The sequence below is a fragment of the Ziziphus jujuba genome, chromosome 12 (assembly GCF_031755915.1).
Source record: "Ziziphus jujuba cultivar Dongzao chromosome 12, ASM3175591v1".
NCBI lineage: Eukaryota > Viridiplantae > Streptophyta > Magnoliopsida > Rosales > Rhamnaceae > Ziziphus > Ziziphus jujuba.
The window spans coordinates 26,257,073-26,278,070 of record NC_083390.1 but is presented as its reverse complement, the minus strand read 5'-3'; the positions used below and the strand labels follow the sequence as shown (position 1 = coordinate 26,278,070).

The following is a 20,998-nucleotide window of genomic DNA, read 5'->3' as shown; positions in this document are numbered from 1 at the left end:
ACATATACGCAATGGTGAAAGCTTGATACCTTTTATATGAGTGACTGCATTTATATATTTTTTTTTTCATCATTCAAAGGACCTATTTGAAAGAATTTTCCTTTAGCATTTCTATCTTCCTTTTTTATAAACTTATTCGATCTATGGATAAAATGGGATAAAGAATAATATTATTAAGACAATAAATACATTGTTACGCTTTCACATCAAAGTGAGCTATAGTAATTAATTTTTATTTCGTTTAATGCCTATTTGTGTTCCAAAAGTTCCTTTTCGAAACCCTGGAGAGGAAGATGCATTGTGGATTGATGTATAGTGTGACTTACTAGATATATTTGGTCATATGGTATTTCCCTGTTCTTTTACTCGATCGAGATATCCTTTCTTTTCCCCAACAAAGGTTGATTGAATCATCAAAAATTTGGAGCATGAAATACAATGAAGTGCAATTCAATCTATTTTTTAGGGGGGGCATACAGATTAATATTCTTAATTATAATAATTTATAATTTATGGTTGGCTTGGTTAGACCAAAAAAATGAAATGTAATATTAATATGCAGGCTCTATTTAGGAAAAAAACCAATTGGTAATTACCACTTATATCATATTCTATTTATAAAGATTTTCCACTTATAATATATAATAATGATCTCAAGCTGTTAATCAATCGAGTAATGTGATGAATGCATTGAATATTTACTATTTGGCGGCAGACATGGAATAAAAAAAAAAAAAGTCATATATATGCAAATCCAAATCGAGTAGATCTTTACTCGGAGTAAAGCATAAACCTAAAAAAAGTTGAAGAAGACCGTTCAGGAACAAGAAAATTACATCGTGATTTGGATTGGATCCCAATGAAACAATACATCAATGAGAAGTTAGTCCGATAAGTTTAGTGAATTTTTATTTATTTATAGGTTTTTAATTTATATATAAATTAAAACAGGCCAAAACTCATCTTTCTTGAAACATGAAAGAAAAAGCCCCCCATTTTTACAAGCTAGAAAAAGCCTGCTATGAATATAAAAAAGGAAAGAAAGCTAGAATCTACACATTGATTCTTTTTTTTTTTTTTTCACAATTTGTGTTAAACCATATGCATTAAAAGGCGCATGTACAGTTCCTAAGGGATACAATTTTATCCTAATCAAATGAATTTATCGAGAAAGATTACTTTTTTTATTTGAACTGGTTGATAACGAGATCTTGAATCCACTTAGTAGTCTTATGGTATCTCTCAGTATAGAGGATGATACCAAAGATCTATATTTGTTTATAAACTCTCCTGGCGGGTGGCTAATACTCAAAGTAGCTATTTATGATACTATGCAATTTGTGCGACCAGATATACAGACAGTATGCATGGGACTAGCCGCTTCAATGGAATCTTTTATTCTGGTCGGAGGAGAAATTACCAAACATCTAGCACTCACACTTGGCACCAATGAGTTTTTTATTGGATTTGAGAGAAAAAATGAAGACTATGACTTCGCGCTATAGGAAATATGAATATTAAGTAATAATAGCATGGCACTTCGAATTCGATATAAAAAGAAAAAAATTTCAAAATACTTACATTATGTATCGAAAGAGTAGTATGCGATAAGGAAAGGGTATTTTCAATTTTATATGATCTATCGGGACACCTATTTCAGCGTCATAAACTTTTTTGTTTTCACATCGAAGGTAACAATATTTATGAAGGAATACGAAAATAAAAATAATAATAATAAAAAAATAAATAAGTAAAAAAAATCTTATTTATTTGTATTGAAAAAAAAGGAAACTTTGGGATTGCTAAATAATAGACGAAATAATAAAGCAACGGAGCCATCATAGTTTTTTTCAATTACTCCAAAAGAAAGGGTGTTTACTGGATCATTTACCTATGTGAATCTGACAGACTTTATATATATGTATATTTTCTATTTTTTTTTCTATTTCCTCGATGTAAGGTAAGAAAAGGTAAAAGTGAATTTCATTGTAGAGCCGTATGCTAAGCGCAAAAGATGCCTATACGGTTGTTCAATTCTATCTTTTTTTTTTTACTAATTATTTTATTATTCTTTATCTCTTCGACTTTCATCATGTAAGATAGAGGAACTATCTATTATGTTATATTATCAGGGTAATGATGCATCAACCTACTAGTGCTTTTTATGAGGCACAGACGAGAGAATTTGTCCTGGAAACGGAAGAACTACTGAAGCTGCATGAAACCATCACAAGGGTTTATGTACATAGAATAGGCAAACCTTTATGGGTTGTTTCTGAAGACATGGAAAGAGATATTTTAGGCAAATCCACAATTTGCGATTTTATCGTCTTACCGGGTTTAATATTCTATTAATTAATAATTAATCTATTAATATATATAAATTAATCCATTAATATATAAATGATTCATAATCATCCGGTTAGGATCGATCTAAACTAGCTCATTATGTATATGATTCAACATGCCAACTATTAAACAACTTATTAGAAACACAAGATAGTCAATAAAAAATGACATGAAATCTCCTGCTCTTCGAGGATGTCCTCAGCGACGAGGAACATGTACTAGGGTGTATGTGCGACTCATTTAGATAATGTGCTAGGCCAAAAGAAAGAAAACAATTTGTCCAATATTAGCGATCAGGACCAATGAATAGGATAGAATGAAAGAAGCCCATTTACTATGTAAAACTAAAAAAGGTAAATCTAAAAATAAAAAAGATCTATCATATTTTTCTATTGTGTTATCAAATTTATGGTTTTCATTGGTACCAAACCCAATCATTTCAATTTTTGATTTACGATGAGAAAGAATTCTCCATTGGTAGAAAATGGTATCCATTAAGCAGGGAAATCTGATTTAAAAGGTGGAAAGGTTATGCCTTTATTCTTGACTCTTGCAAGAACGGACCAACGAGGTTAGCTACTCAGGTAATCTTCATAATTAAATACTGTTACTGTATCGGTGGGTTTCGTTGTGAAAGACCTACTACTAGATAATTATGGATATAGCCAAAGAGTGTGAACTATACAAGTTAACAATAACATTCATTAAATGAAAGAAGGGGCTCCAGTGTATAGAGAGGACCTCACCGTTTACGAAGAAACCATAGAAATGATGGAACCCACTATACCCATTTATATTTACTACTTTTTGATTTACTATGTTTTTTTTATACTAGGTATCAAAAAAATTTATTATTTTGAGGTGAAAGCCTATAAAAAAATATCGTGGTCGGGAAGTTTATAGTAGCAAAAGCCATTGGAATTTTGTTTTATACATTGGAAGAATCCGTTTTGTTATTAATAGACTATGAAGGGGGAAGAAAATATCTTAAAGAAAAGAAATCAATTACTTATTCATCAAAGTTTCATTTATTCAATGACCAAAATTAAATGGGGATATATAGCTTGAAGACGTAGAACAAAATTTGTTTATTAGCCTCAAGCTTTCGAGGGGCTCATTCAAGACTTACTCAAACTATTACTCAACGGAAAATAAGAGCTTTGGTTTTAGTTATTGTAGACTAATACAAAATCTATACAAGGGGCAGTTGCTTCTTAATCGTAAAATACTTGCACAAATAGCTATATTAAATAGGAATTGTTTTTATATGATTTCTAATGAGATCATAAAATAAGGAGATTGGAAGGAATCCGTTGGAATGTTTTAAATGGAGTTCCCTGGAGAATGAACTCCATGAAGGTAGAGTAGAAATTAATATGATAAAATATCATCCTATGAGAAAAATGTCAAAATGAACAAACACGTTCAATAAAAAAAGATTTATTCTTCTTTCCCAATTATTTTTATCTTACGACACGATAATCAAACCTGGATTCTCAAAGTTTTTGAACAAAATGCAAATTCGCATTTGAGTTCGGATTGGAATTTTATTTTGACTCAATTGAAGAGTTATTTATTTTTGGTTCTCAGACCAGCAGTTTGAGTGGTCAACTTGCTTCTTTCAAATTGTTTCTCATTATTAAGAAAAGGTAACGAAGATAAAATACAAGGTTGTTTTATAGCGACGGTAATTAATCGTTGTTGTTTTAAAGTCAAAATCGACTAATTAAACCAATGTTTTGATAATCAATTCGATCCCCCGATTGGATCAGGGGCAAACGCTTATGAAAAGATCGCTTGGATTTCATAAAGAGTTGCTTGGATATATCCATGGTTTGTTTATTCCTTATCCTGAAAATCCTACTCTTATTTCGATTGGATCAAAACAAAAATGATCAAAAGTGATTTAGAATTAATTAATAAATAGGATTTGTTTATATTTAATATACGTTATAAAAATGGTTATATTATATATAATGTCATTTTTCACCTTCCTTGGATTGGAAGGTGGACACAGAGGCGATCGGTTCGATATATTTCTTTATTTCACTGTGAATCATATGTTTGTAACAAAAGGTATAGAATTTTCTAATTCCAATCGATTGGGCCTATTATGTCGATCCTTTTGAGTAATATATCTGGAAATGCCCATTGGTTTTTTATTAACACAGTTTTGAACACAAGCGGTACATTCCAAAATAATCGTTACTCGTACATCTTTAACCTTGCCCATGAACCTCCTTTGGGTTTTTGACTGACTCCATTTTTCTATTTTCCAATGCGAAAGGAAGAAGAAAGGAACGGAAAAAAAAAAAAATAGAAGCTGCTAACTTGAAATAAAATTATGAAAGATTTCCTTTCAATTTCAATCAATCAATAATCACTATAATAATAATAAGAAGAAATATAATGATTTCTAGCTATATTTAATTTACACTTTATAATAAATACAAATCGCTGTACAGTGTTTCATTTAAGTATCTGTGTAATATTGTTGCTACAGCCATCACATTTCCATTTATTTAAAAAAAAAAAAAAAGAAGAGAAGGAGAGGGATTTGTCACAGATATTTTTTTGTATCTTTAATCTTCTTCAAACCCACCCCCCCCCCCCCCATCTCACTAACTAGAATGAAAAAAAAGGAAATATCAGCGCATCCAAAAAAAAAAAGATTGATCTCTCTCAATAAACCAGCTAAAGACCTGAACCATAGAGAACTTACAACCGGTGCCACGGAGAGGTATGTTTTTAGATCTTGCATTGAAAATCCTCCTTCTTTATTCGTTATTGTAATTTTATTCTAAAATGTATTACATAATGGTAATACATATATGACCCGATGTGTATATGTAGTTAACGACTGACCACTTGTATTTGTAAGTAGAATCCCTAATTTAAATTGAAATGTACAACAATTCAGTATAATAGTCAGTATAGTAGATAGTCGATATTCCTTTTCTTAAAACAAAAAAATAAGTCCCTTTTTACTTCTACCTAAGAATTCTTGAAAAATATTCATTTTTTTTTTTTACTTTATGGTGGGTTTTATCTTTATTTAATACGTATATAATATAAGTCTTTTATTATTATATGTTATATGATATATGAGACAAAAAAGAACAAATAGCAAGATAGTTTGTGTATATTAATGGAAGAAATAAAGGTGTGGAAAACAAGACACTGTAGGCCAATTGAAAGGGATGTAGCGCAGTGTGGTAGCATGTTTGTTTTGGGTACAAAATGTCACGGGTTCAAATCTTGTCATCCCTACCTATTACTTATGGGCAGTAACGAGGGATCAATTGAAATAGATTAAAATTGGATACAAAAAAACCAATATTTAATTTTATTATATTTTTTATGATAGTATATACATGCAAGACAAATTGGGTCTCAAAATTATTTTTGTGATAATAGAGCGCTCTTAATTCAGTTCGATAGAATGTGGGTCTCCAAAACCCGATGTCGTAGGCTCAAATCCTACAAAGCGTGATTCCATTCTTGTTATTTGTTCAGTTCAAAATTACACTGAAATACTTGAACAGCAATCTTAATTTGACCTCCTGTAGATTGAAGAAAAGAAAATAGGAGGTCAATAAAAAAAGAGATGTTAATTAATCAAAGGTTCAATTGATCACCACGTCTATATTGTAAATATACAATTACGAATAATCCGGCCAAAGTAATAGGAATTTGACCTAAGACAATTCCAAATAGAAAAACTTCAATCATTTCAATTTCTTTGAATGGAGAAAATGTATCTGTTCTATCCTTAAATATTAATCCGTATTACCCATGAATCTCAATGACCAAGAATTGGAAACTAACCGGGTGAGGAACTATAAAATATATGAACTACCACATAAAGGTTTTTTTTTTTTTTTTAGGAATGGTTCATGCAATTAAATTCAAATAAGTCGTATCTTGTTTAGACCGATAAATAGAGCTGAGGTTGTAGTCAAAGCCACTGGTAGAAAACCGAAATAACTAGTTATAGTAAGCATGAAGAGGATAAATTTAAATACAATATGTTTTTTTATACATATGTTTATAAAGCACTTCCCTAAGTTTCCATTTTTGAAAGATATGAGGATAAGCAAAAATACCAATTGAAAAAATAAGTTCAATTGAAAGTTTTTGATTCAGCAATTATTATAATTATAGACAGTAGTGACAAAAATTGACTAACATAGGTAAGAAATCAATTCATCATCTGGGACATCTACCCCTCTTAAAAGTTGGAATCAACAGATTCTTTGATCAACTCTTGAGTCAAGTAAACTAGTAACTAATAGAATAGTAATTAGAATACTAATGGCTCATAATAAATTAAAAGCAGCTCCTGGTACTCAGCCTAGAGCCTTGAGCATTGTCCAAGGACTTGCTGTAGGAGTAACCCATTACCTTCTAGGTGGAATTGCCACAACATGGGCGTTCTTCTTAGCAAGAATTATTGCAGTAGGATAATGGCTAGGAGGATTTGAAAGGCATTATGGCATTAAGATTTCTAAGGTTTAGCCAAGCCTTATCTCAGGACCCCACTACACATTGTATTTGCTTTGGTATTGCTACCGCACATGACTTCGAAAGTCATGCTGATATTACTGAGGAATGTCTTTATCAGAATAGTTTTGCTTCCCATTCCGGGCAATTAGCAATAATTTTTCTGTGGACTTTCGGAAATCTGTTTGATGTAGCTTGGCAAGGAAACTTTGAGGCATAGGTACAGGACCCTTTACGGGTAGGACCTATTGCTCATGCAATTTGGGATCCTCATTTTGGTCAACTGGCTATGGCAACTTTTACTGGGGGTGGGGGGTGCTCTTGGCCCAGTGAATATCGCTTTTTCTTGTGTATATTAGTGGTGGTATACAATCAGTTTACGTACTAATGGAGATCTTTATAATGGAGCTATTTTTTTATTATTTCTTTCTGCCATATCTTTAATAGCCGGTTGGTTACACCTACAACCGAAATGGAAACTGAGCATTTCATGGTTCAAAAATGCCGAATTGTGCCTCAATCATCATTTATCAGGACTATTCGGAGTAAGTTCCTTGGCTTGGATAGGACATTTAGGTCATGTCGCTATTATGGGAGCCAGGAGAGAATATGTTCACTGGAATAATTTCTTAGATGTATTGCTGCACCCCTAAGGATTAGGCCCATTTTTTACAAGTCAATGGAATCTTTATGCTCAAAACCTCGATTCAAGAAGTCATTTATTTTGTACCTCCCAAGGGGCTAGAACTGCCATTCTAACCCTTCTCGAAGGATTCCATCCACAAATGCAAAGTTTATGGCTGACTGATATTGCTCATCATCATTTAGCTATTACATTTATTTTTCTTATTGCTAGTCATATGTATAGAACTAATTTCGGGATTGGGCACAATATAAAAAATCTTTTCGATGCACATATTCCACTTGGGGGGGGAGGTGATACGAACCTAGGACGACCTACTCCTAAACCCGTATTATATTAGCCCGGATCTTTAATTAAGTTCAAGTTCTAATGGAATGGACCTCAACCCCTAACCAACCTGTGGTTAGAAACCTTGGTATAATGTAGACGCCACAATAGGGGATGGAAAACCTATTGATAAGTCAAGCTAAAACAACCAATTCTCTAATGGTGTGTTAGGTGTTCTCAAAGAACAAAGAGATAATTAATCTCACAAGTATTTTCTTAATCAAATCAAAGTTTTTTTTTCATATTGAAAAAATAAGCCTTTAAATAGGCTTTGAAAAAAACAAAGTAAACCCTAAAAACCCTAGGTAAAACAGGCCACACAATAAAGAGTTCTATGGTGGCCGAAATTCTCACTCCTTTCCTAATCTAATTTGGATTAATTAATTCCTTTATTTTGAATTAGGAATTAATTAATTTACAATGAAAATAATAAAATAATAACTTTCCTAAACTTATTTTTCCAGAAAGTAAATAAATAAAAACTAAAAAGTAATGGTAATTTCCTAAAACAAAAAGTAGAATCAAATTAGGAAACTATAATACTAGCTTTTTGACTAAGTTGACTTTGACCAATCTTTGACCAAATTGAGCTCCAAATCAGCTTCTAGATGCTTTGTAGGATGCCAAATAAACTGAATATGAAGGCCCACACGTTGCCCATGCTTGGAAAAATAAGAAAAGGCTAATACAGTAAAATACAGTAAAGCCAGCAAGCAATACAGCAAATTCGGCCAAATTGTTGAAGCTGTCCGTACAAGCCCTTTTTGATTGCATTTGAGGCTGATTTAACTTGATCCCATGACCTCTTAGGCATATGTATTGAACCCATAAAGCATTGGAACCATTTCATGCTTCTCGGACTCCAAAAATGTACCAAAACCGTCACCCGGGTCCGTATCGGCTTCCACTACTTGGATGCTTAGAATAGGCTTTGTATCTTCAAGTATGGACAAGCTCTGTTGAGATTGAGTACCCCCTGTATAAATACTTCCAGGTTGTCCTTAAATCTCTTAATTTGAGCTCTTGTGATTGGCCTAGTCTTCATCCGTGTCGAGTCAGCACCCCAGCGGGTTATCGGTTGAGCGGGCTCGGGCGGAATCACATCATTCCCCTCCTCTTGAAAAGGATTTGTCCTCAAATCAAGATCATCACCTGCAGCAAAAGGAGTTAAATCAGCAACATTAAATGCAGCACTCATGTTATCCTCACCCGGTAAATCAAGCTTGTAGGCATTCTTGTTATTCTGCTCCAAAACTTGAAAAAGTCCATCCGTAGGCGGCATGAGCTTTGACTTTCTTTGTTTAGGAAACCTTTCCTTTCGTAAGTGCAACCAAACCAATTTCTCTGGGTCAAACACTATTACAACAAAGTCTAGAAACACATGCTCATTATGGTAAAAATTACACTTTTTAAAGTTAGCAAACAATATTTCCCAAATTTTGAAATTACCACTAAGTAAAGCTCTCAACAATGCAGATAAAGTTCTATGCAATAAAGACATCTTTAAATAAGTATCTTTAAAGTTCATGGTCAGCAATGATTTCTTATTCATAATTACTTTATTAACATCACCAAAGCTAAGATAAAAATTTATATTTTTCCATTCTTGTATTCCTTTTCCTTTCTCATTCTATGCCATCTCACCTTCCTCACTCTCGGCTTTTGCACCAAATTTTTCACTCTTGGTTTTATTAAAATCTTTCCACACAACCTGATTATTAGAAGACTTACCTTGGATAGCCAGCTCACCTTTTCCCTCTTGATTGGATGGTAGTCCACTTGGAATTTCATTTGGGAAGACATCTCCAAATTCCTTCAAAAGAGAAATCATTGAACTTGGCAATTCAAGTTCTTCAAAGTTAGTTTGATCATTAAAATAATTTTCTTTATAAATCATGACCAGAAAAGGTTTCTTACACTCAATAATCTTATTAATATCCCCTAAACTTAAATAAAAGTTGCTACTTGACCTTTCTTTTCTTTCTTTTTCATTTCCCCCCTTGGATTGGTGCAAACCTTCGGATTTTTCTTCCTTCTCTAAGCTCTCGGGTTTGCCACTTTCTTTCCCCTCTCTTTCAGCTTTTCCTTGATCTTTCCACTCAATATGAGCATTAGAAACCTTACCTTGACCAGCAACCTCATTCTTACCTTCTTGAAAGGATGGTAAAGCCGTTGGTGCCATACTTGCTTTTTCCTTGAGCTTTTCGGCTTCTCTCCTTTGTTGCATTTGTAATTGGTCTTTGTAAACCTCTTTAGGAGATAATGGTTCCAGCTTGATCTTCTTCCCTTTAAACCTGAAAACAATACTATTTTCTAGACCAAAATGAGTAGCATCTTTATCGAATTGCCATGGTCTACCTAATAGTATATGTCCAGCAATCATGGGTACAATATCACATAAAACTACATCCTCATATCTACCTATATTAAATTTTACTTTGGCTTGTTTGTTTACTTTCATCTCACCACTATCATTAAGCCATTGTAATCTATAAGGTTCTGGATGTTTAATAGTTATTAAGCCTAATTTATCAACTACAATGTTACTAATTACATTTGTACATCTTTCACTATCAATAATCATACTACAAATCTTACCTTGAATTTCACATCGGGTGTGGAAGATGTTCTCTCTTTGAATTTCATCCTCATCTTTGTATGCAGCAAGTACTCTCCTAGAAAGCAAGTTTAATTCAGCATTGGATGCTTGCAAGGTTTCGGGTTCATCCTCCAAGTCCTCCTCCTCTTGCTTGGCTTCATCCTCACTTTCTTCACTTTTTGATTCTAGCTTGTCATTGCCCTTTAACACCATGATTCTTCTATTCGGGCATTGGCTATCAATGTGTCCTCCTCCCTGGCACTTGAAACACACAACATCATGAGTTCTAGAAGGTTTAGGATCTAATTTTACCTCATTCTTTGGTGCTTGGACAGATTCGGTTCTAGTCTCCTTCCTTGGCCAATTTGAACTTTCTTCTTTGACTTTCGGCTTTGGCTTGCTGTCATAGATGGGATTGTTCCTCCAGCCACTAGAATTGGACCTTCCACTGTTGGAAACACCTCCAAACCATGATCTTACACCCCTCCTCTTGAATTGATGCTCTAATTTAATAGCCACATGCAACATCTCCTCCAATTCCACATATTGTTGCAATTCTAGTAGATTGGCTATTTCACGATTCAAACCACCAAGAAACCTTGACATGGTTGCTTCCCTATCTTCATTCAAGTTCAGTCTCATCATAAGCATCTCCATCTCCTTGTAATAATCCTCCACGGATCCATGTCCTTGAGATAAAGATTGAAGTCTTTGATGCAGCAACCTATGATAGTGTGATGGTACGAATCGCTTCCGCATGGCTCCTTTCATTTGTCTCCATGTAGTAATCAAGTCATCACCAACTCTCCTTCGGGTGTTTTGCTCATTGGTCCACCATTGGAGTGCATAATGGCCAAACTCCATTGCTGCCAATTTCACCTTCTTAGCCTCCGAATAATTATGGCGGTCAAATATCATCTCCATCTTTTCTTCCCACTCCAAATATGCTTCGGGGTCACTTTTTCCCATGAATGGTGGGATGTTGATCTTGATATTGCTAAGGTTGTCATCTGTTCCTTCCCTCCTATACCTTCCACGGCCAGCTCTCTCTTGGACAGCAAAGGTTTCGTCCATGCCTTTCCCAAAGTCTCCACCGAATGGCTCCTCATCAAATTCTTCTCTTGGTCTCTCGTGACCTCCTCGTCCTCCATGGAATTCTTGCCTATTTCTTGTGTTTTGAATTCCTTGGGAAACTTCTAACCTTCCCATCCTTTGATTCACATGCTCAACTTGAGCACTAACCCGCTGTATTGACTCCAAAACAGCTCTCATGTCCACTTGGTCTCCACTCCCAGTGGCTCGGGCATCGCCATGGAATGCTACGGATTCCTCCTCATTGATCCTCAAAGGTGGATCTCCTCTCCTCATTCTTGATTCTGTCATGTTAGTATAATAATACAATAGAAATAAAATAGGACCTTACCAATTTCACTCCCTTACGTGTTTCACTCAAATGAAGACTCGACACTCGTGTTTGCACACTTGTTTCGGCTTTTTACCCTCTTTTAAGCTCACACACTCTTGCCTTTTTCCACTCAATGAATTATCTTAAAGTTCTAATTAAAACACCCACAAAACAGCAATTAGATCACTAGTATGTTTTAATTAAACTTATCAACAAACAATAAGCAAAAAGTAGGCAATGCCGAAAGAATCCAACAAATCCTAATTTTTCGGCTTTCTAGACAAGAAAACACAAAATAATGGGAAAACGTTGGAATTTTTGAAAACTGCACCAGATGGTAGTAGATTATGAGTTCAAGAATAAAATTCCAGAAAAAAAAATTCAAATACGAACAAGAATCAAAGAGAAAAAAAAATATAGAAAAGTTGTTGGTTGTTGTTCTTTGTAATTCAAGTTTTGTATCAATTCCTTTAACTAATTTTAATCCAAATAATTTAAGCACCCAAAATCCAAATATCCAGAAGCAAAAATAATTCTCCAGCAACTCAAATATTGAATAAATAATAGAAAAAAAACAACAGCTCCAACAAATTTCCAGCAAACAAATCAAACTCCAACAAACCGAAATATTTTTTTTTTTTTATTCTGCTTTACCTCTTCTTTTTTTTTTTTTTTCACTCACAGAACATAAACAACTGCAGTAGCAAGAATAATTACCAAAATTGCAATTCCAACTCCAAAACAAACACCAAACCCGTGACCTCCAAATAAACAAAATGTGCAGTTTTTTTTTTTTTTTAAATGTTGCCGCAAACTCTTTTTTTTTTTTTTTTCTTTTTTTTTGAATATATGAATGCAAATATCTAAGACTAAAACAGCAAAGGAAAATCAACAAAAACAAAAATTAACAAGAACAATGATAAAAGACAACCAACCAACTAGGAAACAAAAATACGATAAAACTAGGAAATCCTAATTCAACTAGGAATGAATTTTTTTTTTTTTTTTTTAAGATGCTGAACGTGTATAGGATGGATGCAACCTTAACCTAATGCTAAAATTGCAGAATAACACAAAAACAAATAAAGCAAATAAAGATAGATCAAACCTGAACAAAATTTAGCTCTGATACCAAATGATACGAACCTAGGACGACCTGCTCCTAAACCCGTATTATATTAGCCCGGATCTTTAATTAAGTTCAAGTTCTAATGGAATGGACCTCAACCCCTAACCAACCTGTGGTTAGAAACCTTGGTATAATGTAGATGCCACAATAGGGGATGGAAAACCTATTGATAAGTCAAGCTAAAACAACCAAATCTCTAATGGTGTTTTAGGTGTTCTCAAAGAACAAAGAGATAATTAACCTCACAAGTATTTTCTTAATCAAATCAAAGTTTTTTTTTCATATTGAAAAAATAAGCCTTTAAATATGCTTTGAAAGAAACAAAGTAAACCCTAAAAACCCTAGGTAAAACAGGCCACACAATAAAGAGTTCTATGGTGGCCGAAATTCTCACTCCTTTCCTAATCTAATTTGGATTAATTAATTCCTTTATTTTGAATTAGGAATTAATTAATTTACAATGAAAATAATAAAATAATAACTTTCCTAAACTTATTTTTCCAGAAAATAAATAAATAAAAACTAAAAAGTAATGGTAATTTCCTAAAACAAAAAGTAGAATCAAATTAGGAAACTATAATACTAGCTTTTTGACTAAGTTGACTTTGACCAATCTTTGACCAAATTGAGCTCCAAATCAGCTTCTAGATGCTTTGTAGGATGCCACATAAACTGAATATGAAGGCCCACACGTTGCCCATGCTTGGAAAAAGAAGAAAAGGCTAATACAGTAAAATACAGTAAAGCCAGCAAGCAATACAGCAAATTCGGCCAAATTGTTGAAGTTGTCCGTACAAGCCCTTTTTGATTGCATTTGAGGCTGATTTAACTCGATTCCATGACCTCTTAGGCATATGTATTGAACCCATAAGGCATTGGAACCATTTCATGCTTCTCGGACTCCAAAAATGTACCAAAATCGTCACCCGGGTCCGTATCGGCTTCCACTACTTGGATGCTTAGAATAGGCTTTGTATCTTCAAGTATGGACAAGCTCTGTTGAGATTGATTACCCCCTGTATAAATACTTCCAGGTTGTCCTTAAATCTCTTAATTTGAGCTCTTGTGATTGGCCTAGTCTTCATCCGTGTCGAGTCAGCACTTCAGCGGGTTATCGGTTGAGCGGGCTCGGGCGGAATCACATCAGGAGGTGACTCGGGCATAGACATAAGGGTCTTTACGACACAATAAATAATTTGATTCATTTTCAATTAGGCCTTGCTCTAGCCTCTTTAGGGGTTATTACTTCCTTGGTCGCTCAACACATGTACTCTTTACCCGCTTATGCGTTCATAGCACAAGACTTTACTACTGAAGCTGCTTTATATACTCATCATCAATACATCACAGGATTCATCATGACAAGGGCTTTTGCTCATGGAGCTATATTTTTTTATTAGAGATTACAATCTGGAACAGAATGAGGATAATGTATTGGCAAGAGTGTTAGACCATAAAGGAGACTTCCTGGTTCATCATGCTATTGCTTTAGGTTTACATACAACTACACTGATCTTCGTAAAAGGGGCTTTAAATGCACGTGGTTCCAAGTTAATGCCAGATAAAAAGGATTTTTGTTATAGTTTTCCTTGCAAATGTCCAGGATGATGTGATACTTGTGATATTTTGGCTTGGGATGCATTTTATTTGGTGATTTTCTGGATGTTAAGTACCATTGGATGGGTGACTTTTTATTAGCATTGGAAGCACATCACATTATGGCAGGGTAATGTTTCACCATTTAATGAGTCTTCCACTTATTTGATGGGATGGTTAAGAGATTATTTGTCGTTAAACTCTTCACAACTTATCAATGGATATAACCCTTTCGGTATGAATAGTTTATTGGTTTGGGCGTGGATATTTTTATTTGGACATCTTGTTTGGGCTACTGGGTTTATGTTCTTAATTTCCTGGCATGGATATTGGTAGGAATTGATTGAAACTTTAGCATGGGCTCATGAACGAACACCTTTGGCTAATTTGATACAATGGAGAGATAAACCAGTGGCTCTTTCCATTGTACAAGCAAGATTGGTCAGGTTAGCCCACTTTTTTGTAGGTTATATATTCACTTATATGGCTTTCTTAATTGCCTCTACATCAGGAAAATTTGATTAATTCTTTTTTTCTTTTATGTGTTGTATTATCCTCTATAATATCATTTCTTTCGGTTGAGAAGGGGGACTGCCTTTTTATGTTTGTACATCTAGGATTCGACTTGTATTAGTGAAACTAAAATAATAGGAGTTAAACCATTATGGCAAGGAAAAGTTTGATTCAGAGGGAGAAGAAGAGGCAAAAATTGGAACAAAAATATCATTTGATTCGTTGATCCTTAAAAAAACAAATAAGCAAAGTTTCATCGTTGAGTAAAAAATGGGAAACTCATGAAAAGTTAGAATCCCCACACTGTAATAGTGCACCTACATGCCTTCATCGACGTTATTTTTCGACAGGAAGACCGAGAGCTAACTATCGAGACTTTGGTCTATCCTGACACATACTTTGTGAAATGGTTTATGCATGTTTGTTGCCCAGAGTAACAAGGTCGAGTTGGCATGGACTAAACTATCTCTTCATTTTTCTATTCATTTCTATGATCGATGATCATAGAGGACTGCTTTACCATTCTGTATAAATGGGCTATCCTATTTGTACAGATATGGTCAAGGGGCGCATTCTATCCTTGTTTGCGCATTAGTTTCCCACTCGTCTTTTCAATGCAGGGTAGAGCAGCTTGGTAGATCGCAAGGCTCATAACCTTGAGGTCATAGGTTCAAATCCCATCTCCGCAACATTTTTTTGACAAAAACATTTAGGTTTGGTTTTGTTAACTAGTAATTAATTACAGTTTTTTTTTTGGGAGCAAGAGAAAAAGAAGGGGGGATAGATCCAATATACTATTGTGATCAACTTTACTTAATCCTTTATTCTATTAACTTAAATACATTAAGTTATTATTCCGGGCGGATAGCGAGAATCGAACTTGTATCTTCTCCTTGGCAAAGAGAAATTTTACTATTCGACTATATCTGTATCCTTTTTTTTCATTCCTGATACGAAATGTATAGATTATATTGGAGCAGAGCCAGGCCAAATACTCTCTCTCATTTTTATATTTTATGTTATTTATAGTATACATAATTATATATATAATATAATTTTATATAATTTTAAAATTTATTATATTATGATATATTGTGAATAAAAAAATAAATAATCTTTTTTCGTTTAAATATCTTATTATATATTTATATATTATATTTTATTTCGATATAAAATTTGTTTATATAGTTTATATATAATTTATAATACATATTTATTTCATATTTACCGGATACCCACTAGAAAGACTAATCCAATCCATAATGATGTACCGAAAAATACAACAGTTTTGTTACCCGCCCAACCATCAAGAGAAGTAAATACAATGGGTACACTAATCAGTAAGATTGATGAAGTAGCAATTAATGCAAAAACAGCCAATTGGAAAGCAATAGTCATGTTTCTAATCCTCCAATCTACCAACAAAAGAATTATACCATTTGATCTCTTTAGCAGCCAAAAAATTGTAAAAAAAAAAAAAAAAAAAAAAAAAACACCATAGAAGTAAAATTCCATCATTGATTCTATATGACTTATTATCAACTTTTACCACTTCTTTTATTAAGGGTGGTTTTTTTACTTTAAAAAGGGGCATGCTGGATCATGCATCTACATATATACAGACAGATAGGCCTATAGATTCATACCCGACATCTTTCTATAGATAGTAATGGTATCAACTCATATGTCTGTGTTCTATCCAGCGGAAAAGAATAAAATAGAAATTAGCTTTCGAAGAGATGGTTGAGTGGTTCATAGCTTCGGTCTTGAAAAGTGGTATAGTTCGAAACAAAGAACTATCGAGGGTTCGAATCCCTCTCTCTCCTTTCTTGGTTTGGTGAATAGATTTGTTGCTTTTCTTTATTTATTGGTTTTGCCCTTTCAGTATCATAAAGGGGAATGGCTTGGCTAAGTGGGATAGCCGAGCCAAAAAAAAAAAAAAAAGATTAGATATAAATGGGTTGAAAAGAAGGGAAAAAGGAATGCTTTTTAAATCTGACTTCACCCACCTAACCTAATATGTATGGTGGAATTAAATTGATTCCTACTTCAAGCATCAAGCTTCCCGTCTCAATTAAGAAGAGTCATGGAAAGAACAGGTTCATAGCACCGGCACGAGCCCTTCCTGCATGCCATAAATGACCTAGAAATAGGAAAAATCCTAGAACAAAATTAGCGATAGCTAACCAACTTCTAGGAGAGACATAATCAACTGCATTGATCTCGGTCACTATGCCCTCCATGAAATTTAAAGAATCTAAAGGTGCATGAGTCATATATTCTGCAAAACACCATTCTTACCAGGGCTGGATGTCTTTTTTTAGCCTACTCAAGTCCAAACCATTAGGGCTCCTTAGAGGTTCTAACCAGGGAGCACGTAGATCCCAGAAAAGCATAGTTTCTCTTCCAAAAATAACTTCCCTAGTCGAGAAGTGCATTAGATATTTACCTAAACTGGTAGATCCTTGAGCGGATCCCAAGTTAGCCTCAAGGCATTGGTCTCTAACTAGAAAAGTAAATGCTTGAGCTTGAGAAGCTTTCAGTCTAATAGGCCCATAAAATTCACTAGGATAAGTGGTATTATTGAACCAGACAAAGCAACAAGCAATAAAACCAAAAATAGATAAAGCACCTAAACTATAAGACATGTAAGCCTCTCCAAACCATGCAAGTGCACGGCAAACCCATGCAAAGGGTTTGGTTAAGATATGCCATATTCGACCAAGTATACAAATGGAACTTAACCATACATGCCCTCTAATTATATCTTCCAAATCATCCACACTAACAATCCACCCCTCTCCCCCAAAAGGGGATTTTAGTAAATAACCAAATACAATACTTAGGCTAAGGGTCAAGTTGGTAATTTTACTTACATCCCCCCCCCCCCCCCCCTTTGATATCGGATGCTTTTGGAAATGAGGTGTTTAAAGTTTCCTTGAAAGATAAAAACAATAGGTTGAATATGCTAGATAGTGAACAAGCTTTGAAAGGCAAAGTTGAGTCCATTTCTCAACTTTGGCATAAAAGGCTTGGTTACTCTAGTTATGGTGCAATGAAGAATACTAATGCTTTGATGAATGATATGCCCTTGATTGATGATGTGAAAAACGTGTGTGAAGTTTGTCAACTTGGAAAGTCCACTAGGTTGCCATTTTCTAAAATTGGTGCATGAAGAGCCAAGGAGAAGTTAGAACTTGTTCATTCGGATGTGTGTGGTCCCACGAGTGTGTCTTCCTTGAGTGGTAATAAATACTTTCTCACCTTTATTGATGACTAATCTGGGATGTGTTGGATTTATTTTCTCACACATAAGTCACAAGTTCTAGAAAAATTTATGGAATTCAAGAAGTTGGTTGAAAATCAAAGTAGGTCCACTTTGAAGTGCTTGAGGACTGACAATGGTGGTGAATATACTAGCTTAGGTCTTGAATATTTTTACAAAGAAAATGGAATAATTCATGAATTTACCACACCATACACACCATAACAAAATGGTGTGTGTGAGAGGAAGAATAGGATGTTGATGGAGATGATTAGGTGTATGATACATGAAAAGAAAATGCCAAAGAAATTTTGGGTCGAGGCTATCTATACTAGTTCCTACATTCAAAATCGATGCTTCACCAAATCCATTGAAGGCAAGACACATTATGAGTTGTGGTTTGGAGAGAAACAATCTTTAGAGAATGTTAAAGTGTTTGGTAGTGTGTGCTTTCTCCATGTTCACTCACACATGAGAGTTAAGCTTGACAAAAATGCTAATGTTGGTGTCTTGGTGGGATATAATGAGGTTACCAAAGGTTTTAGGGTCTATAACCTAGAGACCAAAAAGCTTCTGGTAACAAGAGATGTGAAGATTGAAGAGAATGCAAAATGGGATTGGAGTAAGGAAGAGCTATTGGTGAATGAGGATGAGCCACGGTTTGAAGAAGAAAATGAAGAAAGAAATGTTCAAAACAACAATGATGAAGATGACAATGATGAAGACAATGAGAAGGATGTGGATCCATTCCAAGAAATCATCGGAGCCGATTTGCAAGTTGGTGATGGTGTTAGAGGGGAGAGATCTTTGTCCGAGATTTATGAAAGGTGTAGTGTTGCATTTGGTGACCCTACATGTGTGCAATAGGCCTTGATGAAAAAAGAATGGAAGGAAGTGATGGATGTGGAAATGGAGATGATTGAGAAGAATGAGACTTGGTCCTTGGTCACTAAACAGAAAAATAAGAAAGCAGTTGGTGTCAAATGGATCTTTAAAACTAAATACAAGGCAAGGTTAGTGGTCAAAGGTTATGCACAACAAGCCGGAGTTGACTATGGGGAGACGTTTGCACCCATAGCAAGGATGGAAACCATTAGACTCATCCTTGCTCTTTCGGCTACCAACCAATGGAGTGTGTTCCACTTGGATGTGAAATCGTCATTCTTGAATGGTGTATTGCAAGAAGAAGTGTATGTGAAGCAACCCGAGGGCTATGTGATTGAAGGACATGAATATAAGGTTTATAAGCTTCACAAAGCCTTATATAGTGTTAAGTAAGCACCTAGGGCTTGGTATGAAAGGACAGATGGCTACATGCTTGGACATGGCTTTAGGAGGAGCCAAAATGAACCCACTTTGTATGTGAGGGTTGAAGGAAGCAGGATAGTGGTTTCTTTGTATGTGGATGACTTGTTGGTCACCGGTAAGGACCCAATGAATGTGGATAAGCTAAGGCATGAACTTGAGAAGGAGTTTGAGATGTCCAGCTTGGGTCTCATGAATTACTTCCTTGGTGTGGAAGTAATGCAATGCCAAAGAGGAATATTTATATCACAAGAAAAGTACATCAAGGATCTTTTTGAGAAATTTAATCTTGAAGAATGCAATCCAATGAGCACTCCAATGATCCAAGGGGAGAAGTACCAAAAGGAGGATGGCACACCAAAGGTAAATCCTACTTTTTATCAATCCTTAATTGGTAGTCTGCTTTATGTGTGCTCGTCTAAACCGGATATTATGCATGTCGTGTGTGTGCTTTCAAGATACATGCAAGCACCCACCTAAACTCATCTTAAAGGTGCCAAAAGAGTTCTTAGGTATCTTAAGGGCAATAGTGATTATGGAGTTTGGTATGAAGCAAAGGATGAGTTGAAGATTATTGGCTATTCAGATAGTGATTGGGCAGGCTGCATTGATGATATGAGGATTACTTCGAGCTACTTGTTTTCACTTGGGAGTGGTCCTTTCTCATGGAATGCAAAGAAGCAAAGCACAATGGCTCAAAGAACCACGGAAGTTGAATACATTGCTTGCTCATCTTATGCAAACCAATGTATTTGGTTAAGAAAGTTGATGGGAGATCTTAGTTATACTCAAGAAAGTCCAACCATCATCAAATGTGACAACACTTCAGCAATTTCAATAGTCAAGAACCCAGTACAACATGGAAGAACAAAACATATTCCGGTGAAATATCATTCCTTGAGGGAGTTTGAAGATCTTGGATAAGTCTCTTTGGAGTATGTGAATTCAGAGGAGAATCGTGCGGATGTATTCATAAAGCCACTTGGAAAGACCATATTTGAGGCATTAAAGACTCTCCTTAATGTCTTTTGCAAGATTACCAAGGAGGAGTATTGAAAAGGTGGTAATCTTCCCACCTTGTGCAAACCAAAATCCACCAAGGTCTGTACCCTCTTTCTTTCTTTAAAAGAAATATTTTGTTGAATGACCTAATGCAATATTTATATCTATGTTTTGTTTTCCTTTTAATGTCTTTTTGAATGCCAAAGTTTTATTGTATTTAGCTTAGAAATTGTCTCTTTGTTGGGTATTGATTTTATTTTGTAAAATGGCTATGTGTTGGAAATAGTGTTTCCTACAACATAGGTCCATTTTTGGGGTTGGCATTCTCTGAGATTTCAGAACGAGGTTATGATTTTTGAATA

General features: G+C 34.7%; 1 pseudogene; it reads left to right on the top strand.

Annotated features, from left to right (window-relative positions):
* The first annotated feature begins 6,841 nt into the window (after positions 1-6,841).
* LOC125418527 (photosystem I P700 chlorophyll a apoprotein A2-like) lies at positions 6,842-15,718 on the top strand (annotated as a pseudogene).
* Positions 15,719-20,998: the final 5,280 nt, after the last annotated feature.